At 33.8% G+C, this 13401-nt stretch overlaps 1 long non-coding RNA gene across 1 annotated transcript; it reads right to left on the bottom strand.

The window, feature by feature from the left end:
• Nucleotides 1-413: 413 nt before the first annotated feature.
• LOC145562384 (uncharacterized) lies at nt 414-1744 on the bottom strand. The gene is made up of 3 exons (XR_014094357.1): nt 1381-1744; nt 949-1020; nt 414-727 (listed from the first exon to the last, which is right to left on the bottom strand). It is a non-coding gene; the product is annotated as an uncharacterized LOC145562384 (long non-coding RNA).
• Between the last annotated feature and the right edge of the window lie 11657 nt (nt 1745-13401).

Here is a 13401-nt window from a genome sequence, read left to right as displayed (position 1 = left end):
CATGGCTCAGGAGACGTTTTTGCCATCAATCAAGTCAGCAATAGAATTAAACATGCCGGATATGATAATATTAACTAAAACACGAGTGTCGATACACATGGCACGATTACTCCTTCAAGGGTTACACACATTCCGCGTCTGTGGCGTTTCAAGAACCGCCACTGCTGGTGGTTGTCTTTTAATAACATTCACAAGGGACGTGTACTACAATTTGAGGACTTCAACAAGCAACTCATACATTTGGGAGCTTGTACCACAGTAACTTCATCAACTCATTCGTATGGGTGTTCGAATTATAGCAATTGGTAAGGCTAAAAATATTATATTAAGTAATGTAGCTTATAATTCTGTACCTTATAATTATGTAGTATGTGTGAGATTTTTTTTTTTTATTTTTTTTTTGTTTCAATGTAGTAAATGTTAGCTTTGCTTGTAGTGAGTGGACTAATTGGACTAATGGGCCTGACAAAGGCCTTTCATCAGACTATAATTATTTTAATTGGGTTACATTTCTTGTTTTTTCTTCCAAACGTCTCAATACGACAACTAGTGTTAGGTGGCTGCAAGGAAGAGGTTCATCATCACCTACTTAGAACTACAAATCACTTATTAAAACGTAAAACCATAATGTCCTTAAACAAATACTCACCCGACTGCTAGCTCTATCCCTTTCCAATATCACCTCCCCTCTAGCTTTTATTTGTCCGCCAACAATTAATGAATCATCCTGCAGCATCAATAGCAAATACAAAATACATGTAACCATTGCAACAACTACATCAAATAGCAGAGACAAAATACATTTTACCTTAAAAATGTCCTTAGTTAGAACCTTTAAAGGAGTGGCTGTGTAAAAATCAACCTCCAATAACATAACATTGCCGATTATTAAAGATTGCAATCAACAACTTACAATGTATGCTGTAAAACTAAATTACAGACAAATACCTTTTGGAAGTCGTCTTGTTAGGTAGCACTCCTTTTACGCTTCAAACATCTCCTTCCACCCATATATTCTACCTACCAAAACAAAATTACCCTTTAACTGAGTATTTGCAACAATAAATTAACCAATTTAACAGTACATCAACATGCATACAATTAATTAAGACCAAATTTTAATAAAGAACTAATTTCAAGAATCAATTCATCTTTCAATTATACTAACAGTAAAAACAAAATTAGATAAAATTAACATTGCAATTAGCTTCTGGAATAACAATTTGCAAGCCTGATCTTCAAAAATTAATAATGTTTAGTTGCCAAAATCAATCCAGAATCAAATATTTATCAGCGAATCTAACAACTCAAATATACACAGCATCGACATTAATATCAACAACCAATTAAATAGTTAAAACAATTCAACATTGCAATTACCTTACTTAGATTCAACTGAAAACGCCTACACCGACTACCGGGAACTGGTAATCAGGTTTGCAAATAGCCCTCTAATTCAACAAATCCTCCGCCGACTCCCAACAACTGGTCATAAATGAGGATTTTGGTTCAAAGCCTAACCAATAATTGCGGGCAACTGACTGCCGGAATTGATGCTCAACCAATCCGACCAACCGATAATTGGGGATTTGCAATTAGCCAGCAATTGAACAACTCCTCGACTGACTACCCACCAAACAATCATCGGATTCGATTCAACCATTGAAGTACTATTAGAGTTTCACAATATGGAAAGGGTAGATAGCAAACTGACAAAGAGCTTAAAGAGGAAACCAGACGTTAACGTCGGTTCCATACAAAAACGGGAATACAAAAACGGAAAATACTTGCAAAACAGCTTATTTTATTATCTTTACGATTTTGCCCCTAACTAAACCATGTGAAATGACATCAGTACCCTGATATTAACAAATGAAGTTGATATCAAATATAAACTAGGAATTCCTCCTTATTCTGTCTATAATCCCTTCAAAATATGGTAGTAAATGATCTGACTCCTCCAGAAGGTTCAAATTCACAAGCAGTTGGCTTCTTGATAGAAACTACTACAGTTTTCTTACTACCGAATCCAACAGCTTAGTGGCCGATGCCGATGATGTTGGATCTAAGCTTGGGACTAGAAGCCAAAAGTTTGTTCCTCTAATTTAAGAGTTATTGTTATAAGCTGCAAATTATAAATTTGGCTACATGGTACTATAGTCGTGTAGCTGAAATAGATGTAGCTAAAACTTGAATGTCCTATATGAGGCCTAAGGAACTAAGGTAGCAAGTACTAGTACAATTCAGTGCATAAGCAATTGTGTTGCAGGGAGATGTGAAGTGGAAAACCAAGTTTGTCATTTTGTGTCTAAAACTAAAATTGATTTGAGAAATCAGGTTCAATTGTCGGTTGGTAAATCAATTGGAATTACTAATTTAGTAACAAAAAACTGATGTCTATGCTCATGACATCAAGTTTACAAGGGTATTGATTCATTTTAAATTCCATGAAAGTGAAATTTGAAAGATCATATGTGCAGCTCTAGCAGGGAATTAAAAAAAAAAAAAAAAACTAGAAGCTATGTCAAAGGTTGGCCAAATACATTAACTATAACTCAAATCCAGGGGCAAAGCCACATTTCATGATTTATAGGCACTTGGAACACACATCGACGATATGTCTTCATAATTATCGGTATTGCCGTGTCATGACTATCACAAGCATTCTTTAAATTGACATCTATCAATCTATTTTTTTATCGACATGGACCATAATTGAAAGTTAAATACATTTTAATTGTAACACCATACATCTATACAAGTAATTATACAGGTCTCAAGTCTTCTATACTTGTTTGGTATAATATATGCAAGCTTATTTTTTGACTATTCTATTGCTTTATCTAATGTTTATTTTTTTGTCATAGGTACTTATTCTTCCACTAAACATAGTTTTCAAGATCAACTTGAATGAACTCGATACTAAGTATAAAGTAGCTTGCTAAAGTTTTGAACATTGAAAAGATATATAACATTCAACACATGCATTAATCACCTATAAACAAATGTTTATAATTACAGGAGGACATCGTGCCGTGCTAGGTGGTGGCTTGTGTCAGGTTGTGCCAGGTCGGGCCAGCTTTTGGCACATCCTAGCCCACGGCACGACCTTGAATTTTTCAATTTTTTTTTAAAATCGATATATATATATATATTTTTTGAACAACTTTAAAATGAGTATTTTTAAATAGTTTAATAATTTATGTTTTTGTATTATTATATTATAATTTAGCAAAAAGCAACAATGCATATAATTAAAAAATTTACGATTGCGATAATACAAAAATTGATGAATAACTTATTTTATTATACGTCGGTACGATAAATCGATAATACAATAACTTATAATGATAAAAATTGTACAATAATTGATGAATAACTTCACTTTATAGCTTATTTTATTATACGGGGTTCGATAATACAAAATTCGTACAATATTATGCAATCTGATTATTCTTCTTGTTCTTCTTTGTCTTCGTCTTCTTCTTGTTCAAGTTCATTGGCCAATTGAATTGATTGAGATCTAGTAGAACCTGACATTCCTTCATCGTCGTCGTTTTCTACATAAGTACGATCTTGGCAGCGAGTTTCAGCATCCAACTGATCCTTGAAACAAACACGTATTTCAAGTGTTTCAGGTTTTAGTTTTGTTCTTATATTGTCTAAAACCCTTCCTAACACACTAAAAGCTCTTTCAAAGGCAAAGGAGGAGACTTGGATAGCAAAAATATCACGAGCCATTGCCAACAAAATTGGATGCTTCATTCTTTGTGTTTTCCACCAATCAAGGATGTCGAGGCCATACTTCACTTCATCGTCCATGCCTTTCATGAAGTACATTTACAACTTCGAAACATCGCTTTGTGTTCTCTTAAATAATGAATCACTACCTGTAGGGAATATTTCAAGCCATTAACCCCAAGCTTGAACCCCACTGTGATCATACACTTAAGTATGGTGGCGTCCAAAGGGAAGGAAGCTAGAGCAAAAGAGTCGCCAACAAGTTTTAGGAACTTGTAAACCGTTCACAAGGTGAAGATTACACCCCTTAACGATCCAGGAGATCGTCAACTCCAAAAGGTCTTGAACCAAATAGGGTTCGGGGATGAAGGTACGAATCCAACCTAAAAGAGATTGAACCTGCCCTAAATAGGCCTCTACTTCATTCTTCTCGTATTCATGTGCGCTTTCTGACTAGCATGTAAACAATAGGTTAACCCTAAACCTGTTCATCTATGTTGGTTGAATTTAATGCACAAATAAACTATTATTGGCGATCACTTGAATTATAATCATATTATCCCTAAACAAGATTATTAATTATCTTATTAAGCGTGATTACAAGTACAAATTCCCTTAGGCATGCATAAAAGGCGTGATAAGCAATAACAATAATAATAATCAAGCAACATAATAATCATCATAATCATCATTATAATCAATTAAAATAATCATAACAATTATAATTATGTTAAAGCACAATAATAGCAAGATCCTAGGCATGATACTAACAAGATTAATAACAAATCGTAGAATGTCACTGAGCAATAAAGATCAATGCTTTAAACCTAACATGGTACTAACATGATATTAGAAAAGAGTAAAAGGCACCCTAAACATGATACTAGAAAGCAACAAAAACATCCTAACATGATACTAGGAATTAAACAAATTTAAACATGCTTTCTACAAGAATAGAGCAACAAGATTACATACTTTGATGCCTCGTACCTCTTTCTAATAACAAAATACACGCGTTAGTAACTTCAAGGAAAATAATAAAATCAAACAATTGAATTAAATAATTGAAATAGAGATTAGGGACCAAACCCTCAGAAATATCAAACCTTTCACGTCTAGGGCGAAGGCGACTTCGAACTTGGCTAGGTGTTTCTAGATCTCGTGTATGTGGAATTTTGTTTGAGAAAAGCTAGAGAGAGTTTAGAGAGAGATGATTGTAAATGATTGTGGACGATTGTAGATGAATGTTGATTGTAGATGAATAAAAACGGAGGTTTAGGACCCTATTTATAAGAAAACATTCCGGAAATAAGTAGAATTTGATAAAGAATAAAACTCCACGTTGTCGCTGCAAAACCGACCTTGTCGCCAGGCGACAGGGTCTGCCGCGTGGCGACAAGGCTTGTCGCGTGGCGACAGCCTGGATTTCTACGCGCTTTCAACACGGAGTCCACATATGAATCAAAATCGATTTGTAAAGTCCGTATGAAAACTGAAATCGTATTTTTCATAAAATAATATTTTATTCCAAATAAAACTTATCAAAATATAATTATTAATTCTAATTCTATTAGGATTAAAGAGAACCCTATATAGAATTCTAGAAGACTATAATTAATTCTAATAACTTTAGGAATAATAATTGGGCCCTCCCCTAGATCATTGGGCCGTAAGTAAAGATCAAACCGGGCCTAGTTTAGTATTTTGGCCATAACTTCCTCATTATTCATCAGAATTGGGCTTATAATATATCGTTGGAAAGCTCTTTGCGAGCCCCATCCAACTACACTACTATTGGACCCTTGTCGTGGACCAAACTAAACTGGATTGGCTGTTTTTATAAAATAGAGTTGTTTTCGAAAACAGAAAGAAAGAATTTAATAAAAACCAACCGCAACACTTGACCTTTCACACTTTCACCTCGTTCGATAATCATTCGACACAAAAGGTATTCATCACTGGGTTTGGTTTTGGGGAGACACTTTTGGGTGTCTACACTACCTAAAAACTTAGACATCATGTTAGCAGCTAGTGCAAATAAACTGTTGGCCTTTTTACTTACGTTTTTGGATGATTGAGAAGGAGAAAATCGAGACACGATTCCATATTTAGATTTATAAACTCTATATAAGGAAAAAAATTGATTAGTCACATTAGTTTTAAAAAATTCAACATCATCTTCAAAATTATTCAAGCTTTCAAAATAATTATCAATTAATAATGTGCCATCATACTTTTGTCTTGGATCTAATATAAAAGCAAAAATATAAATCATAGGAAGAGTAGTGTAATATTTACGCCATTTTTCCTCCATAAGTGGAAGATACCCATCATAATCGTGTTGTGATCGGTGTTCATCGAAAAGTTGTGCAAGTAAACATGCATTGCTAAGAAAAGAATGAGCACAAGGATTATAAAAAGAATAAAAACAAAGTGTCATACTACATAGTAATTGTAAAAATTGCATATATTTTTCACAATTAGACCAATCATCATCTAGTAAAGAAAATTGTGGAAATTTTTTACTATAAAAAATTGTTCATGGACTCTTGTACTTGATTGCTCTACTCAACATTTCATAGGTGGAGTTCCACCTAGTTGCACAATCCGTTGATATTTTAATATCCTTTTTCCTTTATTGCCTGAAAAACGCTTTCCATTCCTAAAATCTCATGTTAGAGCTGTTAATAGACATAATAACATTTGTATTCTCCTAAACAATAACAAAAACAAATAATAATAGTAATAATAATAATAATAATAATAATAATAATAAACTAAACTCTCTCTTGTGGGCAATTAGCGGTGGGTAGGGTAGGCTTCCATATCATTTTCCGGTGGGTTTTCCGGCAGCTTCAAGAGTGTTCAAGTCAGGCAACGGGTTCAAGTCAAGTCAGGAAATTTACAAGCGAAATTCAGGCGGTTTCTGGGCATTTTTTGGTGCGATTTGCTCGTTATTTGGTGCAGTTTACAAGCAAATTTTAGGTGGTTTTTGGGCATTTTCTTGAATGGCTTGTTTTTGGGCGATTCTATTGCGTTTTCAGGCGGCTTTCAGGTGCGGTTTGGGGGTGAAATTCTTACGTTGTTCTATTGTATTTTCAGGAGTGATCTTTCCTGTTTTCAAACATGACTTTGAGAGTGTCGAAGACCATTGTGCTAATGGATGTTGTTGCTAAGCTCAATGATCCCAAATGTGAGTTATTGCTTCTTCGTGCATTTACCAGGGTTTCAAAACTCTACTTTGCTATGTGCACTTGTCCTCCTCGTCTTTTTGAAACGGCACAAATTTCTTTTAATGTGGCCCTTCGGGCTTCTTTAGAGCGCATTGTAACTGCTTCGGGGACTGGTTTTGGTGATTGGCAATGGCAACTTGCCACCTTACCTTTTGCTTATGGTGGTTTGGGTGTCTATTCGACGGGTGATGTTCGACACTATGCTTTCCTTGCGTCGCATGTGCAGTCTTTTGGTCTTCATGCTACGCTTTTTCGCAATTCTGGTATTGTTGGTCTAGGACCGACCTTCAATGATGCTCTTAGTCTTTATAATAGGATTGTGGAGAATGAACTTATAAGTAACCCAAGTGAGATCCCTGCCCCCCAAACTCATGAAAAAACTGGCAGATATATATTTCACGTAGGTCACTACATCTGCGGATTCCACTTTCTCCTTATCTCCGCGTCAGGTTGCCTTATTGAAGTCCCAACAGCGGGATCACACTTCGGCCTGGTTGCAGACGGTCCCGATATCAGGTTTGGGTCAGACTATGAATGGTAAGACTTACCGTTGTGTTCTTTGCTACCGGTTGGCTGTTCCTTTGTTCTCCGTTTCAACACCGTGTTCTGCTTGCTCAAAGGTTTTTGATGGGGAAATTTATGGGGATCATGAAGTGTCTTGTGCTGGGATGGTAGGTATTAAACATCGGCACAACGTTGTTCGTAACACCAACACCCTTGTTGATATTTGTTTTCGGTCTGGAAATTCTGCAAGAAAGGAGGTTAACGTTGGGTTGAATGGAGGGAACGACGGGGCTCTTCGACCAGCAGGTGTGTTGCTTTATTCCTGGGATAGAAGCCTTGATGTATGTGTTGTCTTGACGGGGTCTTCAATCGAAGTTGTCTGACTTCGTTCCTAGTCTTGTTGTGTCGGCGGCGGCTCAGCGGAAGCGAGACAAGTATGGGACGCGTTGCAGGGCTATTGGCTATTTTTTTTTCCTTTATCCTTTTTCTTCGTTGGGGGAATTAGAGAAGGATGCTATTGCGTTGTTCAAGCGGGTTCAGGCGTTCGCTAAGACTCAGGATATAGGTGCTCGTGCAGCTGCTCACATCTTCACCTTGATCAGGTTCGCTATAGCTAGAGAGGTGAGTGGCCTAGATTGTATCTCGGCTCCCTACCAATTTCTTGTAAATTGATTGACTTTGTAGGTTTTTGTTATTTTCATAATAATAATAATAATAACAATAATAACTTTTTATAGGTTATATAACTTTAACCGTTTTTGAGATATAATAATAATAATAATAATAATAATAATAATAATAATAATAATAATAATAATAATAATAAAATTGAGTTAGAACTTACAACGACGCTTCGATTGCTTTCCACTAATTAATTTCCCAAACTTATAATTTTTTTTATTAATTTTAATATATGAGAGAATTAGAGATTTAGAGAATTAAAGATTATATGATTTCTTTTTTTTTTTTTTGGGAAGTAGTGATTATAAGAGAGTAGGGAATTAGAGAATTGAGAATAGATGAGTTGATGAATTGTGGAAAAAAATGGAAGTTGAAGCATTTATAGGGAAGGGGATGTAGTAACCGTTAGAGAGGGGAAATATATCCGGTAACTAGCAGTTTATAGCTGATAAAAACAAAGTCGTTGAAAAAGAACAACAACAAATTAGTCTTTTTCTCACGGGCCGTGCCTGGCGTGCCGCGTGTCGTGCTGGGTCGTGCCATGTTAGTGGGTTGTGCCGGAAGTACCGCCCACCGTGCCTGTGTTGTGCTCATGCCTAATTTACCAAATAAGAAAATTGAGAGGAATCTATTGTTTGATATGACATTAATAAAGGGGGGAAATGGAGAGAAAAACTAATTTTAAGTTAAATATATTTAAATTCTTTCTTTCCTCCCAAATTCCTTCAATTTTGTGATGAAATGAGAGGGAAGATTTTGTAAAAGGAGCTTTTCTTCTATTTTCCCTCATTTCCTATCAAATCCCATTTGATTTTTAAAACCTAACATAATAAGAATCCATTTTTTTTTCTTTTCCTCCCAATACCTCCTAACCAAAAGGGCTTGAAGCTCTTTCGTAAAATAATCCAAGAACAACCTATTTATGATTTTATGTTAGTTAAAAATTAAACTTGTAGCTAGTAATTGTTTAGCATACATAACTTATAATAATCATAAACTAATTAATTAATATGTAATAAATATACTCTCTCCCTTCCTAAAAGTTTGATTCACTTTGTATTTGCACGGTCTCCAATGAACATCTTTGACCATTAATAACTTTAGCTATGTATAAGTAAAAGTTTTAAAAAGTTAATATTTGAAAAGTTATCATAAGGGGAATCTAATAAGATCAAATTTGTTAATTTATTTTGATTATATAAATAATAAAATGTAGCCAAAGTTATTTTAATTTGATTATATAAATAGTAAGTGAGTCGAAGTTTTAGGAACGGAGGTAGTACAAGGTACAACAAAAACATTTTACTAAATAAAATTTACACAATTGGGGGGTGTGCACGTTGCGCACACACGCACAACTAGTTACACAATTAGTTTCAGTGAAAAAAATTTGAATATACATTCAACAATCAATGATTTTGATTGAGCAAAAACTATAGTTTATCATGAATTACTTGAAAAATTTAGGAAAAATACAACAATGAGGAAGAAGTATCAATTTCAAATTATTTTCATATCTGTCCATTAAATTTCATAAAAATTTGGCCATATACCTACCTTTTTAGGAATTATTAATTATCAACACTAAATATTTGTCAATGTCCTTATTGATAATTTTACCTACTCATATAACTATCAACTTACACTTATTTACCAAACACTTTTATATAATTAAGTTAGTTAAATAAATTAAAATAATCAACTAGTCAAAATCAACTTACACATTCAGCTTCATCTTTCAACTATTCACCAAACATGACCTAAATCTGAACCATTTGTTGTGTCTATCTTTGTCATATCAATCTCACTTAAGCCTAAAAACTAATGAGAAGCAGGCTATGTATATGCCAAATTCAGAACATAAGTCACGAGACCAATGATCAACCACATCAAGGAGGAGTTCATGAGTGACATTAACTTGCATGAATTTCAATTAAAAGTCGAGGTGATATAAAAGCATTTTTATCATCACTAGAAAGGATTGTCTAAGGCGTTGTACAAGTTCAATTCTTAGACATGATTTTCTCTTTTTTCTTAGTTTTCTTTTTGGAGTAAAATGCTAGTTTGTGTGAATGTGTGATACACAAGACCTACACGTTTGTTGTGATAATAGAGCTTAAAGGAAACTATTTCAGCAGAGGCCGCACGCAACTTGTGAAAAAGTGAAAAATATATGTTCGGGTCGCTAACGAAATTTTTAAATGAATCCATACACAGCCTGTTGTGAGAAAGAAAGAATAAAATAAATTTTAATATTACTTTTTTATTTTTTTATTATTTTTTTAACGAGTTCTTTAATGAAACTACGCTTGTTGTGAGAACATATTTACGGTTAGTCCATTATGCACAATATTTTTCGTTTAAAAAAGGAAAATTTGTTAGAAAGGTGCTTATGTGTTCATTTTTTTGCGGAGAAGGACCTTATATATTTAAAGTGGTGAAAACGGTTTTTATAAGTCATTTTTTGTTGTGAGGAAGGACCTTGATATTGGAATACGACCATTGACTTTACTTTTCCGGCGTTGACCATCACGCAAGTGGCACGTGATGGTTTTTTCCCAACGCTTTCATATTCTCTCTCTTTCTATCCCCAAATTTCTCTCAAATCTCCTCTTTCCTCAAAATCATGGGAAAAAAAAGAAGAAAAAGACATTTTTTTTATATATCACGTGCATGTCACTGATGGCTAATATCGGAAACATGAATTAAGTGGTCATATTCTAATGTCAAGGTCCTTAATTATATAAGGATCTTTTTCATCACTTTGAACATATAAGATCAATTTTCACAAAAAAATAAACAAATAAGTATCGTTTAGATAAATTTTCCTTAAAAATAAGGAAATATTGAATTTTAACATCATAAATAAACCAAAATTTGACTTTTAACACTACCAAAAAAAAAAAACACTTTTATTTTAACACCACAAAATTTTTTTAAAATTGGATTTTACCACTATTTAACTGATTCTGTCTTAGAATCCGTTAAGTGGGGTCCAAGTTGCCAAGTGTCGACATGTTATTAGCTTAAAAAAAATAAATAAATAACCCTAAAACTAACCTAACCACCACCACCACCACTACCACCATCATCGGCACCCCTTCCCTACCCAATACGCACAGTCGCCACCCCCGCCCCCAACAGTGCACTCCTTTTCCAGATCCGACCACCGAACGCATCCTTTCTATCGGCGTCGACAAACCACTCGTTGGTGGATTCCCAACCCAATACGGCTCCCCTGTCTCAAAAACGGTGACTATTGGCCAAAATCGACTGGTTTAGGGTCAAAATCGACTACTCAGCCCCTAAACCGATCGATAGCGACCGTTAGTGGCTAATGTCAGTGGTCGTTTTTGGAGAATGATGGTTGTTTTCGGTGGGAAACACTTCGTGGACCGATATGGTTTACGGTTGCGAAAAAGGAGGAGGGGTGGGTTTCGATGGCCGTGGGCGGGGAAAGCGCTCGCCGGTGGTGGTGGAGGGTGGCTGTGGTTAATTTTTGGGTTTTTATTTTTTTTTTTACTTTAATTTAACCAATAGCATGACGACATGTGGCACTTTGACCCTATCTAACGGATTCCATCCATCAATCAGTTAAGTGGTGGTAAAAACAAATTTTGTAAAATTTTTGTGGTATTAAAATAAAAGGTTTGTTTTTGTTTGTTTTTTTATTTATTTATTTATTTTTGGTAGTGTTAAAAAACAAATTCAGGTTTTCATTTTTTTTTTATTTTTTTATGGTGTTAAAATTCAAATTTCTTAAAAGTATAAGTGGAGTACATTTCAGTAAGTTCTTTTCACTTTTTAATGTTTTGGTTGTTTTCCTCTCATCAGTTGACACTTGACATCAACCATTATCCACAAATCCTCAATAGATTATTGTACCTACTTTTAGCATAAAATATTATAATCTTTCGTTGCACTAAACGGACATTATTTTTCCCTAAAAAAAAAAAAAAAGAAAAAAAAGGACATTATTTTGGCAATAATTCATTTTCTCACTTTCAGAGTTTGTCTTTATTTTATGCTCTCATTTTCAATGCTAACAGCCTAACAACAACATATAATGATCCAAAAGTTTCATCAATAATAATCTTGGTTGGTCCAATTTGCATTAATTATGCAGTTAAACGAGCCAAAATGGTCACCCCTAGCCTACAAAGCCAGCCTTATAAGGTTCCAAATCTACTAGGCCCTAGCCTACAAAGCCAGCTTTTTAAGGTCCCAAATCAGCCTATTATTTGTCTACGGATTAGTATGTTATTTATCTCCGGTTATATATGATAATATAGGACATATATCAGATGAGATTATATCCTCACATAGTCACATTTATTTACTAGTATATCTGTATATGTATGAAAATGAGAGTGTGGGATATCTTATGTGGTTAGAGCTTTCTTTGTGGTTTTAAAAGATCCTGAAATCAATTCTAATCATCTGTCCTTGTGGCTCTTTAAATAACAAAAAATGTATATGTATCAAAATAAATCAAGGTCATTGAATTTGAAAAGATCTAACAATTGAAACTGGATGTACGTGTGTTTCAAAAAAACATAATAACAAATAAAAAATGGATGTACGTGTTATTAACATTGCTAATGTAAATAATTTAACTTCCGTGCATTTGGGTTGGCTAACCATGTTTAATGAGTAGAATACGTAAACAAATATTTTTGTAAGGGTGTAAATGTATACACACTGTTCTTAATATTTTAAAAAAGAACTAATCTATTCTAATATATTTAATATCTAATATTATATCACTAATACATAAAGTTGGTCTGGCACCTAGTCCATGAGACAGTAACACTTGACATTCCACTTTTTTGCCAAGTGTTGCGTCACATAAGCAACAACTATAAATAAACATGCCACATATGATGTCACGTAATTTAAGGATTATTAGATAGATTTGTTTAGTATAAAAAAAGTTATGAGTTTTAATTTTGATAGACTTTTAATCTTTTTTTTTTTAATTTTAAATTCCTCTTTTTAAATGATAAAATAGTGTTTAGATAAAATATTGAAATCTATTTTACCCATCTAATTAATAATAAAATTTTATTTCTATCGATGCACCATATAATTATAATTAATATGAGTATCCAATTAACAATAAAATTCTATTCATATACGAATACACCACATAATTATAACTATAAATAAGGTCAAGTATCATTAATTTTTTAGTCTATACCATCAAAGCTAGCTTTATCAAAGAAATATTCTTTATATTCAG

The sequence above is a fragment of the Chenopodium album genome, chromosome 10 (assembly GCF_948465745.1).
Source record: "Chenopodium album chromosome 10, dcCheAlbu1.1, whole genome shotgun sequence".
NCBI classification, from domain to species: Eukaryota; Viridiplantae; Streptophyta; class Magnoliopsida; order Caryophyllales; family Amaranthaceae; genus Chenopodium; species Chenopodium album.
This window is presented reverse-complemented; position numbering and strand designations above follow the sequence as displayed.